Below are 15,151 nucleotides of genomic sequence, written 5' to 3'. Positions count from 1 at the left end.
GCTCAGGGTGAATCTTCCTCAGCAAAAAACAAACAAACAAACAAACAAAAAACCAAGAAAGATAACAATAGGAAGAACCAAAATTGATCTAGGATGGTGTTTTAGCTCTTTTAATTGCAATATTATATAAAATGAGACCTCATTTTGTATCCAAAGTTGATGAAGCAGGACATATAGGTTACAGTCATAAATATTTCACAGCTGTTCCCTGTGAAGTTCACCCTCTACACACACATAACAACAGACTGTAAAGTTAAATTCTTGTATGTTTATCCTATTAATAGGATATTTAGGACATCCTCATTTCATCTGAATACCTTATGGGTGTAGTGGAATTGATGAAATACATACAATATTCTGTATTGTTCAAGCCGAAAAAATGTGACTATTTATCATAAGTTTATAAATAAGAAATAGTTGAAATCCATTTAAACAATTACACTTTTGCTTCCCACAGTGTTGATTTATAATCTTTGTAGACATGATGCCTTGAATAGTCTGAGGACTAAGTGATGGTTATATATAAATTTGGATTGTAAATTTATAAACGTATATTCTTTATGATATCTATGATGTCTTCAGGACGGTAAAATAAGACTTTCTGTAGTGCTAATTCTAACTACCAAGTTTAGTTCTCCAATATGTTGAAGAGGCTATAAAACTATCTTTATAAGAATGCATGGAGGTAATATAATGCAAAATGGTATTCCTCTTCTTGTTAGGTTCTTCAGCTGGAGGAAAGATTATTGGATGTGGAGTCTGAGATTTGAGCTCTGGTCCGGGTCCAGTTTATAAGCACTTGTGCAAACTTTGGCAGGCCACTTCTTCTAAGTTTCAGTTTCCTCTTATGTAAAATGGATGGGCTGAACCCAAGAATCTCTAAGGTTCCTTCCAACTCTAATGGTCTGAGTATGTGATTCTATCCATTTTCTCCTGTTGCACACATTACTGCTAACTGGCTAATGTCCAGTGAGGGTCAGTGCTTTGCTAGACTCAACAAATATTATTTTGATATATTACATTTCCTAGGAAGAACAATAGGCTTCCATTAAATAAACAAATCATTAAGTGGAGACCAGTTCACTGAACAGAGGCATAATCTACACATTTGCTGAACACTGTCAGATGTTAACAGGTTATAGAAAAACTAACTGGCCCAGCAAATATTTTTACGTGTATCCAAGATTTCATTCATGTGCTTTATGTATTGCTACTTTGGCAAACTCCAGGGTTATAGAAATCAATTCAAGAATTAATGGACAAAGACATTCTATTGGTAGAAGACAAAACACTTTGTGGTTGAATTCTCTAGGCTGCCTTCCAGATGTTTACTTGAGTAGGGAGAATCTGATAGACAAGAATAAGAAGTAAATTTGTCCTGTGACATACCAAAATGACTTTTGTTCTTATCATCCCATCTCAGCTCTTCTTCCCGAGCAAGTTAATATCTTTAATTTAGAATGAGTCTTAGCTATTTTAAAAAAGTAAGTTTATTAAACCATCAAACAATTTGAAATATTTTCATTATCTGTTCATAAACATAATCGTACAATCTCCATTTGATATTTCTTGCATCACATATTGCCTCTGATGGAATGTAATCACTTTTGCAAAAACTATTATTAACTTTACTCAAAAAGCCCATGGGTATTTAGGAACAAAACAAAAATAAACTTAGATCTTCATCAAATTATACAAGGAAGTTAAACTTGGGGATAAATATCTTCATTGTGTTTATTTTTGTTTTTTAAAAAATAGTGAATTGTGTCTTTCATTATAAAAGAATGCATACTATTGTGGCTTCATATATAATGTTAATTAGTTATCTATATATATGTGTATATACCCACACCAAATGTTATTTGATGTGCAGAATCAGAGTTGGTTGGAACTTTCAGATGAAAAGCTTAAGACCACCCAACTTGAACTAGTAATTACTTCAGCAAATAGCTATAAGCTTTTGTTTAGAAAATGTGCATTTAAGAATATGCATTTCGGTTAAATTTTTAAAACAATTCTTTAGCCTACTCCTTAAAAAACAAATGCAAACTTTGGTGTGAAGTTGTGAATTTGACTCTCAAACAAACAATTCATGTAGTAAGAGGGATGGCCTATACCTTAGAAAGATGGTTCAGGTTCTATCCCCGATCTCAGGGATGAATTAATCTACACCTTTAGCTACATCCACCTCTTCAAAGACAGTACTATGTTAATCTCTCTGCTTTTTCCAATCATTTCTTCATTTTTCCTTATCATCCAGCTCAGATTTTATATTTTGCCATTTCAGTAAGCCTTTGCCGTTATAAAAAATACTTTTTCTTTCCTCACATCTCCTTGCAAAACCCATTTCTCATAACGCCAGATTATTAGTGCAGGTACCATTGAGAACATCAGAGCATTACTGGAGATGGTCATACTAGACGACACATTGGTTCCATTATTAATTTGGAATGACTGCATTCAAATGGGTTTTTAATACTGCTTGGCCATTCCCCTACATTTTTCTGGTGAAATATCTGTTCTGTTCTCTTCTGTGGCCATTTTGTACCTTTTCCATCCTCCTTAAACACCCTAAGCACAGCTTCCTCCTTGTCACTTTCAGCAGATAACACAACCACCTATAGAAAATCCTTCTGCTTACCACTGCCAAACTGGAGACTTGCCCACATTTGCGCTGATCATTTCCTCCTCCTCTCCAGGAAAACCAAAGAGCTTTACTTCTTTTTAATGATAATTCTTCCTCCAGAGCTTTGGATCCGATTCCTTCCTGCCTTTTCAGGAACCATACATTTTACTCTTCCCTTCTCTTTGTATGTTCACCCTCCCTTTCTCAAGGGGATCCTTCTCATTTTTAAACATGCTCAAATATTCCATTTTTAAAATAACAACAACAAACCCATCACACAGGACCTTATACCTACTCTTCTGTTATACCTCTCCTCCCCTTTCCAGCCAGTCTTCTCATAAGAATTATTTTTACTTGTGTTCACCATTTTCTCAATTTTCACTCTCATTCCCACTCACTCTGATTGGGGTACTACTCCCGTCATTTCACTTGAACAACTTTTGCTAAACTCATCAATGAATTTGGTAACAGTAGTAGTCGTAGTATGGCTGGAGAAGAAATAATAGTGATAGTAGTAACAGAATAAGTTACAAAGTGGGGACAAGGAAATCTCGGGCAATGAGGAGATAAACATTGGAGAGCTGTCGTATTGATGTTGTCCCAGTGGTGGGGACAAGGGCAGCGTCTAGGAATAATTTTAGCTGAAAATAAAAAAATATGAGGGTGTGTGTTGGTGGTGGTGATGGGAGTTAAATATTTAATATCTTTAGTGTGAAATGAGATATGAACGGTCCAAAGCAAATTTTCCTAAGTAATATATTCATATTTGTCATGAGTCATATTTTATTAGACTTCCATCCTGCTTTCATTATTTTTGCTATCTATACAAAGACTGTATTTACAAAATACAAATTTCTTGTTTTTGTGTGAGGAAGATCAGCCCTGAGCTAATATCCATGCTAATCCTCCTCTTTTTGCTGAGGAAGACTGGCTTGGAGCTAACATCTATTGCCAATCCTCCTCCTTTTTTTTCCCAAAGCCCCAGTAGATAGTTGTATGTCATAGTTGCACATCTTTCTAGTTGCTGTAAGTGGGATGTGGCCTCAGCATGGCCGGAGAAGCGGTGTGTTGGTGCGTGCCCAGGAATTGAACCTGGGCCGCCAGTAGCGGAGCGCGCGCACTTAACTGCTAAGCCACAGGGCCGGCCCTACAAAATACAAAATTTTGTAGGAATTTTGACAAATTTATAGGACAAATTTTGTTTTGACAAAATTTATAGGAATACAGTACAATCAAAATACATTTACTTAACGTAAATATAGCAATGGACTATTAAGAAATGTGGCTTCATGTCATAGTGTGATTAAAATAGGCGTATTTTATCTATAGGAGAATTGATCAAACAACTCTTACCTGTTTACAGTGGTTATTGTTGTAAAATTGCCCATAGAGACCTAGTACCGTTTCTCTTCTTTCTGCATATTGTGTGAAAAACTACCAAAATGAGCATTCATAGAAGAAAGGAATTGGGAACTAGAAATGGAGAGAAGGTATGCTATATTCTGAGCAGTGAGAATATGCCTTATCAAAAGAGTTTATGAACATATTTTTGGATTTGAAATACTCTTTTAAAATTGGAAAGGAAATTAAAAATCTCAAAAATATTTTTTAGCCGGTTTTCTAAATGTATTTCTTGTTTATTCATTTGCTCAAATAACTGTTCCAACCCTTCACTTATGCATAATTTCATCATAATTTTTGGGTGAATGTTGTTTTGTATGTTTATTTAGTCTATTTTGGGTGTGAGGTTTATGCTGGGGACGGGTGGAATGGAAAAGACCAAGGAAAGGCGTGTGTACATGGGCCATTGCACATGATACTACCTGTAAAATTTCAGTACAGAATTGCAGAAAAGAGTTATAAATGGTGGAGAAAAAAATTGTCTTTTACCTCCACTAAAAATCTTTTAAAAGACAGACAAGAAAAGAATAAAAATGGAGACAATTATATCTTCAATGCTACAGGGAGGTGGCTCCAAATCTAAAACAAAAGCTGGGGTGTCTAATTGCATAATGCTATAGTACTATTAAAATTGAATGTTAATGAAGGAAGATGCTGAGAATTGACTCATTCTTTCTCAAAACTAGAACAGAAAAGTATTGTCCTCAAATTGGCCAAAAAAATCTATATAAGGATCTGTTTATTAGATTAATGGAATCAAGGGATGTGGGTGACCCATGAGATAAGTGAAAACTATTCTGTAAAACCCAGTTGGAACCCATAGAGTGGAAAGAGTGATAGAGCTGGGGTAATGACTATGTGGTGTAGACCCATGATGCTATTTCTATTGCCTTTGACCAGTCAAGGCGATTAAGATGGGAAAACCCACAACTATCAGTGACTTAACAAATTTTTTGCTTATATAGGGTTTGGTCCAGGTCAGACAACTCTTTTACACTTTCATTTTGGCTATCTGGAATGGGTCCTTTGAGGAAGTGACACATATTACTTCTGCTCACAGTCTATTCTCCGTAGAGCCACATGGCTTCCATCCTATCTGCAAGGGAGTCTGGGGGTGTGGAGGAGTATGTGGCTATTTGGTGAGCACTAGTTTTCTCTGCCACAGTGACAGCCTTTAAGCAGAAGGAAAGTGGGAAAAGGAAGGAGGAGCAATTATCACCAAATTTCAAAAAAAAAGCGCTTGTAACTGAAGTTGTTCTAATTGAGATGCATTAATCTCTTTGGAGGAAAAAAAGTCAGAAGAGAGACATAAGAGAAAATGAAACAGTAGCTTTGGTGCGAAAATGTTCGGAAGGAAAAGTTCTGAAATCCTGGATCAGAGCTACAATGTAACCTGTTCATACTCTCTTGCTTCACTCCACATTGTGCTCATTCAGACATATGCAGTGATCAAAGGGGAGCGAAGCACCAGAATTGTGTGTGGATACTGCATATGCCGGTTTTTGTCTTTGGAACCTCAGCCATACTTTGCCTTTCTATACTTTCTCTTGTATTTCCAAGGGCTGGAAAGCCATAAACTATATTCCACAGGTTCCCTTGTCAGCTGAGTTCCAGTTAGGATCTTTCGATAGGAGGTATGGACAGGAGATGAAAGGCAAGAGGAAAGGAGAAGTCACATTTTTTCTGGCAAGTGGTATTTTGCAGGTGACTGGGGTCTCCTGCAATAAGAGTGTTTGCAAGAATGCTGTGGTGGGCAAATACAGTGATGGGCAGCAGCAGTGGGACCTCCAATCACAGCAGTGACAAAAGTGTCACCCCAGCAGCCTCAGTGGCAGGACATTTATGGGGTCTGGGTAGCACTGTTTTCTCCTGTTTACTTCTCCAGCCCTGAGATGGGAGTGGCTTCCCTAGTTAGAGACCTCTTTGTAGCATTGCCATCACTCATTTGCTTTTCCTGCCCCTCTGGTACATTTGCGTGGGAATTCACTCTGTTTGAAATACCTACAGCAGTCCTCACTGGATGCTACTGAATGCACTGCAAAGCAACAAAAATTTAAAGGAAGAAAAGAACATAAGGATGTCAATGAATAAGAGGCATAAACTGCAAGAGAAACAAAAAGTTTATTTGGGGTCTCAAGGATAGCAATTTGGGGAGCACAGATTCAGGTAGAAACCCAAGCATTGTCCTGCTAGGGAGTAAAAGTCAGGGTCTTTTCAAGGCAGAGAAGGGAGGTTGTATTACAATAAATTTTAATTGAAGTTGGAGTCAGAGAGCCAGTCTTGGGTAAATATTGATTGACTGTTGATTCTGTCATCAGAAAGTCCACAATCCTCAGTCTTTGTGTCAGGATATCCGTTCTCCTGTTGACTTCTCAGACAATTGCTTATAAAACAATTGCCATTTTGGCCCAGTCCAAGGTTTAAGCCAGGAAGGCAGTTTCTTGGGAAAGGCAACTCCAACTCCATTTTAAAATGGCTCCACTATTGTCAATTTTGACAAGGAAAAGGCGGAAACGTCACATAAAGGATAAACATACATTATAAAAGTATTTACCCAAGGAACCAGAAGAAACGTTCTCACAAAATTATTCTCAGTTCTTAATTAAATTGTAGGTGATATCATTTATCTTAAATTAATAGCTCAGAGAAGAGATACAAGGGTTCTAAGATGAAGGCAACACAGTGAAAGAATACAAAAAAGAAAAAAAAAAAGGAAAAGTAAAATGGTGGCAAAATTCATGAAAGAAATGAAAGAGAAACAAAACAATACAGGAAGAAAAAACATATTTGATGCAGTCAAATAAATTAAACACAACTGAAGATCAATGAGAGAAATGACACAAAACAAAATTTAAAAGAAGAAAAATACAGAAATAATAATAGAGAAACTATAGATATGATAGATAAGTTGGAAACTATAATTGGTAAAAAGGACAGCAGAGCAAATAGAGCAGATAACAATGAAAATTTTCCTTAAGGAAATATGCCTGAAATGAAGGAATACTTGGATGTGAAGATCAAAAAGAAGCCAGGAAACACTGTAGTAAAGTTACTCAACATTAATAATGAAGCAGGGAAAAACGAATTCAAGCAGGGAAAAACGAAACAAAACAGGTCAATAGGAAAAAATTAGGCTTATCAAAAATGCACAGAAGGACTCAATACCAGAGGATAGCAGAGCAACGTATATACATTTTTCAGGGGAGAAAAAAATTACATTCACGAATTTCCTTTGTTGCACCTCTGGCATAAAGAGTAAGAATCAAATGATTTCAAGTGTGGAAGGATTAGAAAGCACCCATGTATCTTTCTTGAAAAGAATAAATTTGACAATGAAATCCTTCAACCAAGAAATGAATCAAACAAAGAATCTAGGAAAGGAGAAGCCACAGAAATTGAATTAGTGGAGATTATTAAATACATTTAAGTATTACCTAAAACCAAGAAATACCGAAATTGTAGTTGCTGAAACGAAGGTAAGTTATAAGCCTAATCCACTAATATACACACATACCCGCAGACACTGTAATATCATTATACTATAATTAATAAAATGAGGAACTTTTAGGATGAAAAATCAAAGGAAGTATAAAGAGACTAATTTCCTTATTTTTACAGTAGTCAATAGATACTGTATGGATTTGAACTGTAGGGGAAGAAAAATAATTTTCCTTCTACCTTTCTGAGTTCTTGGTTGAGACCCCCCTGTAAAAGACAGACTAACAGGAGAAAAACAGAAGTTTAATAACATGTATATCTCCTGTACACATGAGAGAGACCCGGGAAAACTGAGTAACTCAAGTTTTCACCTTAAATACCAAGTCATCACCTTAAATACCATCTCCAGCTAGGGATGGAAAAAGATGTTGCGGGTTCGGGGGGGGGGGTTCTATTATGGGAGGGTATCAGGCAAAGCACAGTAAACAAGGGGAAGGTTGTTACGCAGATTTAAGTCATTGCCTTCTCCACTGGTAAGAGTTTCTAGAGATTTAGAGTCATCCTTCTCCTGGTACAGAGATTTCCCTTAAAAGTGTAAATGTCTCTTACAAAAGGGTAACTTTTACTTGGTTTTCAGAACTTCTCCAGTGTCTGCTTTTTTTTTTTAATAATCAGCTCAAAATAATCCTTATGCCAAAGAGATGTATTTTGGGGTGGCAAATTCTGCTCCCCTTCAGAACATGTGGTTTAAAAATTAATACCATATCTCATAGGTTTTTTATATTATGTTTTCCATCTGGAAGACTATGTTTTAAAGAAATTAATAGCTTTTGTAAAGAAGACATATTTATCTAAGTCTGAGTAATAGGGGTTTTTCAACTCCTCAGAAACAGAGATTTTTCGAAAATATAAAAGAGAATGGGGGAAATTTCAAGACCTCCATGTAAGCAAACTTATTTTAATTACAAATCAAGCCCGTAGGAACAAGTATCAAAAGAAAATAGAAACAACAGTCATCCACACACATTGCTTATTTGTAAGGTCTTTTTACCCTGTTATGGAGAAAAATCATAAGATTAAGCCAGAGAATTGGGCACATAAATGTAACTATTGCAGCACATTGTGAGTACCCAAATGAGCTCTAACAAAAATTCCAGTGATAGAAATCCATTTCCTGTTCCAGAGTTCCTGCTGGGATGACATTCTTTGTGTTTTGTTAATTTGGGCTATGTTATATGATGTTACGCTAATGAGTGGAATAAATGTATCTACATGGTAAAAATCAAACCAGGAATTTTTAAATCTTTAATTTTGTAGAGTAGTACATGAAAGACTGGGCAACATTTCACTTAAAACCCACAATATTGATGGATTTAATACCAGATTCTAAATATTTCTTTCAGATGAATCTAGAAAATCAGAGCAAATGCATATTTTACATGCTTAGAGGTTTATATTTACACACACACACACACACACGCACACACACGAAGAAGAAAGTTCAATGCTTTAAATAGCTTTTGTTAACCTCTGCTCACAGCTACCAGAATGAAAATTAAGGACTTGTGGAAGGACTTATTTAGTCTATAATTTGACCTAATTTTTAAAAATCATTTATGAATAGAAAAAATTTTAATTAAGTGAGTATTCTTGTAGGCCAGCCAATTCATCAACACTTTTAGAAGCATAAGAATCTACTCTACTAATAATCCCAAGGCTGAAGGCTTTTACATCAAAAAAAAAGTAATGGATCCAGAGGAATTATTGCAATTTACCTTGTCAAAAATCCATTCATTGAATTGCGTGGAATGAGACATAATGACTTCTTTACAGGTCTAATAGCTAATAGCCAAAAAGTACTACGTTCATTGAAATATGTGGTTACTTATTACACTAATGCTCAAATACTTCACATACACTTTAACATTTTCAGTTCATTTATTTTAAATGTTGATGAAGTTACTCTGAGAAAAAAGAATGAGGACTATGAGTACATTTTATTAAATAAAAATCTATGTAAGTCACAAGGAAGAAGAGGGATCTAGATTTTATTTATTGATTGAACTCAGAAGATATAGTTCCCTTGGACAGAAATGATGCTTTCTCAAATATTTTTCTTTCTAACCATTTTCACTATAGACATCTGTGTTTGTGTGTGAATAATGTGTGTAAATGTGAGTATATAGTGTTTAACATACCCCTGGCATTGGTAGCCATATTTCCACCTACATAACACTGTTGAGTTTTAGGGAGAAAACTTTCTGTTGGATTGAGAAACATTTTTTTTTTGCTAATTCTATTCAGGCAAATTTATTTTTGTATCTCTATCCAACTATAAAGACTGACATATTGCCATGGTTCATTTCCCTATAATTGAATAACTGAAATATAAAACAACGTTTTGCAGACCTTGCCAAGCTATTTAGGTTTAGTTCAGGAGAAAGGAGAAATATTTGAATATTTCGATTCAAGGGTGTGGAAACGTTTATTTAGTTTAAACACAGTCCTAATACTATTTAGAAAATACATGGAAAATGAAAACCACAAAGAAGGTGAAAGCTTATTTGGAAGCATTACTTTAAATTCCAAGATATATAAAAAAAAAAAAAATCAGGGTAATCAATCAAAATACATGATTTGAAGTTTACCTTCATGTATTTCCCATGACTCTGTTATGAGACTATATCAATCAGGGTAGGCTAGATCAGGGATTGGCAAAGTAGGGCCCCGGGGACCAAACTTGACTCACCAACACCAATTGTTTTTGTGAATGAAGTTTTATTGGAACACAGTCATGCCTATTCCTTTACCTTTTCCCCCCTATGGCTGCTTCATCATTACAGTGGCAGAGTTGAATAGTTGCAACAGAGACCTTACAGCCTGCAATGCCTAGAATACTTATTACCTGGCCTTTACAGAAAAACTTTGCCACCTCCTGGTCTAGGCTGTGCTGCAGAATAAACAGTTCCCAAATTGCTGTGTCTGAGCACAAGAACATTTATTTCTCACTCATTTCACACATGACTGACGTGGGTGGGCATGCGTGCTAAGGCATGGTCCTAGGTTGACAGAAGTTGCATCTTGACACATGCTTCCAAGATCAGGGAAATTGCAATGGGGCTCTTAAAATTTCCATCTGGAAATGACACATCAATTCCACTTGTATTTCTTTAGCTAAAGCAAGTCAGAGGACCATGCTTATCCTCAATGGGAAACAGGAAAATGAAATCTTGTCACATATCCAGGAGGAAAACTTGAATGTTTGTGAATAGTCCTAATAAATACTACAGAGAAATTATGTGTATAATCCAAAGGGTAGGTATCGTGATTGTTACGGAGAGAATAATCTGGCCTTGAAATCTAAGCATGAAACACAATTTAAAATAAAATTATAATGTGTGTAGCAGTCATAAAATAAACTCTATTATTCACCTTGCAAGCAAAGGATATAAGTGCATTTATGACATATATTTATAAGAAGATAATATTACATATTAATTATTAATGCACATCTGTATTGATTTTACAATCTACACTGTAAATTATGAAGAGGTGATTAAAGATATTGCATAAAATATTTAAACCATGTGGTGAGTATTTCTATTTCATAACTGTTTAAAACTTTAATGAAGGCTGGAATAGTTTTCCAGATCTATGTAGTATGCCATGGATAATAAACTAGACAAAAGTTAGATAGTCAAGTTATTAATTCTGCTTACAAGTGTACATTTTGATGCCTTGCAAATTTTCTGTGTCATTAATGCAGTAAATATAGCAGTCCATTATATTTTATAACACAAGAAAAATAATCAATTTAGGTAATTTTTATACATAATTTTAAAGCACAAAGAACAAGCTAATTGTCATTTAAAATCCTATGCTATACCTCTATTCATCAATAAATTGTTAAAATGAACGTTGATAATAGGACAATTTATGTTCATTTTTTCATTCATTCAAAAGTAACCATTATGTTGAAAGAATACATCTCTATAGAGAGTAACTTCATAGAAACTCCATAGAAAATAACTTTTCTTCCTTCACCCCATTACGACTATCTGTTCAAACCCGCTCTGTTGGGCTTATTCTTTCTCATATCTTGAGTAAAATTTTGAGATGGATCTGTGACTTTCCTGGTCATTTTCACATCATAAAAATCCTCTTGGCATTTTCAGGCACAAAAAAAGTCTAGTTTTCTAACTATTGCTTTCCCTCCGCTGTAAAATTAGAATTCTGAACTTAATAGGAAATTCTTGTTTCCTCAGCGAGGACCTGCTTTAGACTGGAACCTGCAGGAGGAAAGGAAGGTTTCCCATTTTAGCTTTTCCTCCTTCCTCTTCCACCCTCTCTCCGCTAGACTGTTTCCATCTGTCTGAGGATTAGAGATTCGGCAAGGGTAGGAAGCAGATGTGAGAGAGAGGAAAAATTCTGCTGGAATTATTCTCTCATGAGAATAATTTCGTTGCCTCTGCAGACAACTCCCACTGGGAACCTTCACCCAGATGTCTTGTGGTATGAATTACTCATCTCCTCTGGTTGGGCGTCTTGCCCTCTGCATCAAGGGTCTACCCCTTTTGTTAGGGTCACATAATCATTTTGGGAAGTCGTCTTGCAAAGAATGTAAAATGATTCCAGCCTGGCAAGAAATAGTTATTCTTCTTCACTGCCAACACAGCCCAGGCTGATAGCCATAGCCTCTTACAATTCAGCTTCTCTGGTGTGTTTCAGGCAACAGTCTTGTGTGTCCTAAACTCCAGGGATTGCATATTAATCATTCCAGTGGTGTTCTTAAAGCTTGTCTCTAGGTTAAAGGTGAGAGAGAAGAACTCTTTCCTATATCTGATGCTCTTCCAATATCCTGTTCGAGCTTTTCATATGGCTGTTGGGCAAGGGGTGCAAATTGATCTTCGGCCACTACCTTTGCAAGTCTTGTGTTGGTGGGCTAGTAAATCGCTTTGAAAGTGGGCTTATTGCAACCTGTTACTTTGTTCTGGGCATTATGTAGCCTCAAATAAAATGGAGACAGAGTGTATCTACACAGTGCATATTTGTGTGAGTCTATTATATGACAAACATTATATTAGGCACAACGATGCACTGGACAAGGTCCCTCCCTCCATACAAATGATGGAGAACAGGGTGACAATCAGAAAAACATGATAAAATAGTTTTTAAATTGCAATTGCAGTAAGTGCTGTAGAAAAAAGTATAGGGAAGAACAAGAGTCTAGATGATGGATCGAGATTAAGATGTCAAAAATGCTTCCTTGAGAAAGTCACAAATATGCTTATTTAAAGATGAACATGAGTTAACCTAGAACTAATGAGGATGTGGGTTGTTAGAAGGTACAGACTATTCCAGGCACACAGGACCAGGAAAAAACTTGGCACACTGAGGAACAGGAAAAAGGTCATTATGGCCAGAGTGGAATGAGTGAACAGGAACATTACGAGAGATAAAATAACAATTATTTAATAATACCTAATTTGTGCTTGGTAATTTACTAAATGCTTTACTTGGACTCTATTTTAATCCTAGCAAGATATATATCAAATATATTCTGAGATCAAATTCATTTTTCTAGATGAGGTAACTAAAGCATAGAGAGGTTTAATAACTTGCTTAAGGTAATGACAGAATCTATAGTTTAATAAGATTCTTTGTATTCCTATAGTAAACATATGTAAACAGAGTTTCCTCTATAATGCTTCATATGAAAGGACATAATAATAATATTTAACAAATGAAAAAGACATATTTCCTTCCCTATTGCTGAACAGAGCTGAGGATGTCAGGAAGGATCTAAAATTTATTTCCTTCATTTTAGGGGTGACAGATGTGAGGAGCACCCCTTTCCCTATTACCTCGGGAATGGCCTATTGGTAGTTTTTGCCCCTCTTTCTGTATGAGTGCACTGTCTATGTGTCACAACTTTTCTCCGTATAAGTCACCTGATCCCAGAACTGTAGACATTCTAGTCTCTTAGTTTGGGTTCCTAAGAAGTAGAACCTGAGCCTAGGACTTTATTTGTATAGGTCATTCTTTGGGGTGGGGGTGGGGGTGATACGGGAAGCAGGAGTGAGAAAGTGGGGAGAGAGAGGCAGGGAAGGAGGAAAGTCAACGTCAGAGAGGGTTAATAAGGTCACTGCTGTGGGAAACAGGGTTTGGTTTGGCCAGAATCTCCTGAGAGGCATGTAGAATGGCTCCCAGAATTGCTGTCCTGAAGGACTAAGGTGAAAACAGTGCTTTTCAAAGTGCTGTCCGCAGACCAGTGTCTGTTCCCAGAATGTTTGTTACCAGTCCATGACAAGTTCAGAAAGTCAGAGAAGACTTTTAGAATCTTTTATAGCAATTTGACATTGCTGTGACATTTAAGTGTGTGGTTTTTCAGAAGTGAAAGTATTGGTTCCTATGGATGAACACTTAAAGAAAGGAAGGAAGGAAACTGGTTCTCCATTACAGGTAGGTTGAGAAGCCCTGGGCTGGAACATTTATCCACTGGCTCCTTCTTGCTGTTAGTTGAGGATTGTCTCTGGGGTGATTAAGTCCCTGCACATAAGACTGCCCTTGTTGGCTCCTGTGGCTTTTGAGAAGGTCCTGGGGCAAGAGGTGGGGCAGTACATACTTGAGATGGGAAGCTTTCAACTCCAGGTGAGTCTGAGACCACATGGAATTATTTACCACAGCTGCATCTGAAATCAGAGTTAGGCTGAGGTGAGGAGATGCAGGTCATCGGCAGCTTTTGCTACACAGTCGGAGTTGCTTCCATAACACTGATTAAAGCGGTCAAAGCTTTTCCCTTAAAAACACATTGAACAATCACACAAATTACTGAGCGCTTAGAAGACTATCCCTTACTGCTCCCACCCACAACAGTTACACTACTTTAGTCATTACTGATTTTACTTCCGAGTTCCACTATTTGCATCTATTCTAAAGCCAGTCCCTCTCGTTCTGTTAGTGTGGTGGATTTCAGGGCTGGGGCTAGGTTGAAGCAAATGAGACACCTAGGGTACAAAATTTAAGGAAGTGCTCACTCAGGGGCAGTTGCATACCTCTGAAAGTGAGTGCCTCCTTAAGTTTTGATCTCTACATGTCTCATTTATCTTATTCTGGCCCCAGCCCCAATGGACATGGTGGATTGGCACTCAATACCCAGTGAAGCTTTTTTTTTTTTTTTTCTATTTGTACCTTCCTCTACTGACATGGTAATGGTCATCCATCTTGCTAGTGGTTATTTTGGGGGTGGCTTGGTTCTGCAGCTGGCAGCAGCTTTCTGACCATGGAAGCCTACTGATGATGGCAGTGCAGTGAGATTCTGCATCTACATGTTACCGAACCTGCCACATGATTTTGCCAATAACTGAGACAACGAGTTTGCAGCAGAGAAAGGATTTAATTCACAAGACAGCCAAGAGAGGAGACGAGAGAACCAATCTCAAATCTGCCTCCCTGAAAAACGGGGATTAGGGATATTTGGGGGATAAAGGGACAGGGTGGTCAGAAGTGTGGGGATAGATGACTGGAGGTAAGGAGAAGTGAGGTAATTGATGATCTGGGCAAGCGTAGACAAGCTTCATGGCTCTTCATAGGATGCATGTTCACAAAATGGCGATATTACCATGATCTGAGCATGGAGTTTTTGGCTCCTTGATGTCAAAGGGTCACCTGTCAGTCATCCACACA

This window comes from Diceros bicornis, chromosome 21, assembly GCF_020826845.1.
Source record: "Diceros bicornis minor isolate mBicDic1 chromosome 21, mDicBic1.mat.cur, whole genome shotgun sequence".
NCBI lineage: Eukaryota > Metazoa > Chordata > Mammalia > Perissodactyla > Rhinocerotidae > Diceros > Diceros bicornis.
The sequence above is the reverse complement of the archived record's forward strand: the minus strand, read 5'-3'. Positions refer to the sequence as shown.